The following is a 3,298-nucleotide window of genomic DNA, read 5'->3' on the forward strand; positions in this document are numbered from 1 at the left end:
CATCTATGTTATGTACCCATGCTGCTCCTCTTGTTACTGGTTGCCTGGTTGATGGCCACTGATAATTATTGTTGGCAATTCTCTCCAAAATTTCATAAGCTTCAGTGTAAGATTTGGATAACAAAGCTCCATTTGCTGAACCATCCACCATCAATCTTGTACTAGGATTCAACCCATTATAGAAAGTTTCCAATTGTATGCAATAAGGAATGCCATGATGAGGACACCTTCTGAGCAGTTCTTTGAATCTTTCCCAAGCCTCATACAAACTCTCATCTTCAAGTTGATGGAAAGAAGTAATCTCATTCCGTAATTTTGCATTTTTTATTGGTGGGAAATATTTCATTAAGAATTTATCAGCCAACTCATTTCATGTAGTGATTGAATCAGATGGTAACGAATTTAACCATGCTCTTGCTCGATCTTTTAAGGAGTAAGGAAAAAGCCTCAGTCTTAAAGCATCTTAGGTTGCTCCAGCAATCTTGAAAGCATCACTCACTTCCAAGAACAACTTAAGATAGAGGTGAGGATCTTCATTTGGCAATCCATTGAATTGCCCACTGTTTGCAACATTTGAAACATTACTGGCTTCAGTTTAAAGTTTGCGGCTTTCACTTCAGGTTTGATTATCCCATGGTGTACAACTTGAGGAGTTAACACAACATAATCTCTAATAGCTCTGTCCCTGTCATCAGCCATGTAAATAATATTGTTGTTGCCTGACTGTCTTTGGTTAGCATACTCATTCTGCTCTTCTTGAATGTTGACTGGTTGTAAGGGCCCGTGAGGGTCCAAATTTCCCACATCCTGTAAATTATCCATGCCTGAAACAGTTTTTGAATTCCTTTGTTCTCTTCGCAGTCTTCTAACAGTCCTTTCAATCTCATGATCAAATTGGAATACAATATATCTGTCTTTGCGCATGCAAGTGTTGATATGCCAATAAATAGAATAAATCAAACCAAATTGACACTATCAAGACTTACTTCACACTTCAAAAATAAACAATCAATCCCTGGCAACGGCGCCAAAAACTTGTTGGTGATTAATATAATCAAATGCTATCGATGCCAATGTACAAGTGTACACAACAAGTAATAAAGTGATGAATATTCAAGATTGTCTCCACAGGGATAGATGTCACTAGAAATGTTACAGCAATTACAATAGTGTAATCTACCTTAATCCCGAAATTAACAAATGTAAAGTTGGTTATATTGAAATTGATAGTTGTGATAGAATAAAATGAAACAATGCAGTAGTGAAATAAATTAAATAAAATGCGTCGAATAATTAATTAAAAATAAGGTAGTTGAATGATCAAACTCTCTTTATGTGCTGACTGCTTTTCCTCAAGTTAACACCAGTTGTTACAGTAATTGCTACAATACTGGGCAGAATTATTTTGCATCCTCAGCTGACACGTGTTGGAATTCTCACACTCTTAAGTATATTAGCAATGACCAGTTGTTATTCTACGTACAACATGGCCTTATGAACCTCTATTCTCTTCACCCTACAAGGTGATTACCTATGTCTAGTTTGTCACAAATCTTACCTTCAAGTATAGCCCTTATGGGATTCAAGATAAACTTAATCCACGAAACTTAAATTAAGATCAAGTATTACTCTAATAGTATCCACTAAGACATGCCCTTTTGTGGCTCTATCTTAACTTAAACTATTAAATGGGTGGTTAACCGAAATAACAGTTATAATAATAACTACGAGAGTAAAATGCTACAGCAATGACATAGCAACTCATAAGAACAGTCAAGAACCCATTAGATTGTTTGTCACTCAACTACAAACAAATTTAGTTTATATTCTGAAAGAGAAAAACAAACATCAAAATATTGGTCATGAAATACATCGGTTCAATCAAAGAGTAAGGAAAAGAACAAGTAAAGAATGATGAAGATTGAATCCAAATAACTCTGCTGGATTCTTCACTGATACAGAATTGGTTCCCTTGAATTCGGATTGTTTTCTTTTTTTTCCAATGTTAATTCCCTTGCCACCGTTTTATGTAGTGCGTGCCTCTTTTTATAACTAAAAACTAGGGTAAACAAAAGCCTCGGGCGTGCATGAATTAAATTAAGTGACTGCAGATCGCAATTCTGTAGTTGACCCGCGCTAAGTTTTCTCCCTCAGTGCTCCAGGATTGCTGCAGCAATGATTACTCCATTAACGGCTATAACACTGCACTATTCCTGGTTGTGTTTCACTTCTTCTGTGACCATATTCTTTCTTCTTCTTGCTAGCCTAATATCTCAGCATCCCTTCATGAATTATGAACTTCTCAAAACCTACAATCATGCACATGTTTTGAGCACAAATTACTTTAAATCAAGCAACCTTATTAAGACTCAACTAAAATTGATATTTATGCAAAATATATCCAAAATATAATAAAAACACATCATTTACTCTCTAAGTGGTCTTGATTTAAGTTTAGAATTTCTGTAATAACTCTCATTTCATAGAGTTGCCATTAGGCCACATATATCCATCTACTCATTTGAGTAATTCGACATACTTTACAAATGCATCTTGATCACAAGTTATATGGTTTGTTGCTCTTGAGTCTGTAGTCCATATAGAACGAGAATCAGTTAGGAATATAGAACTCGTAACTAACGCATACTTCAATAAAGTGGAGTTGGTCTTACTTTTTTAGCTCATTGCACTCACTAGCGAAGTGACCTATCTTCCTATAATTGTATCATTTCATATTAGATTTGTCTTTTTTCTTGCTAACACGCTTACCCGTTGGGTGCTTCTTAGCATCTGGCTTCTTTTGATCAGAATTAGATCTCTTACCCTTCTGGTTATAATTATGATCTCTCTTACGTTTGAAGCCTGAAGTCTTGTGTGAGCTTGATTCGGCCATATAAACATGATCAGAAAACTTAACTGCCTTAAGGCGCTTTGCATCCAGCTCAAGGTGATATTCAATATCATTGAATATTTTGATATTTTTATTATGAATCATATTCACCTTCATGTGTTCCTAGGAATCAGGTAGAGATCTTATCACTGATTAAATTTCTCATTCATCAGTTAGAATATGACCAGCAGCCTTAAGTTCGTGAATCATGTTTGACATCTCCCTTAGATGTTGTCTCATAGTATGATTCTGACACTTTCAATAACAATCAAACTTGATCATAAGCCTTCTGAACTTAATGGTCGAAGTGCCACCGAACTTGTCTTTCAAAGTAAGCCACATCTCTTGAGCAATCTCACACTTCTCAAACTCACACATGAGGTTATCTTGTATACTACTTAACATCGT

At 35.5% G+C, this 3,298-nt stretch overlaps 1 non-coding gene across 1 annotated transcript; it reads left to right on the forward strand.

The window, feature by feature from the left end:
• The first annotated feature begins 209 nt into the window (after window positions 1-209).
• Window positions 210-317, forward strand: LOC112101370. Its single transcript, XR_002907497.1, has one exon. It is a non-coding gene; the product is annotated as a small nucleolar RNA R71 (small nucleolar RNA).
• Window positions 318-3,298: the final 2,981 nt, after the last annotated feature.

Source organism: Citrus clementina, unplaced genomic scaffold (assembly GCF_000493195.1).
Source record: "Citrus clementina cultivar Clemenules unplaced genomic scaffold, Citrus_clementina_v1.0 scaffold_2, whole genome shotgun sequence".
Classification (NCBI taxonomy): domain Eukaryota; kingdom Viridiplantae; phylum Streptophyta; class Magnoliopsida; order Sapindales; family Rutaceae; genus Citrus; species Citrus x clementina.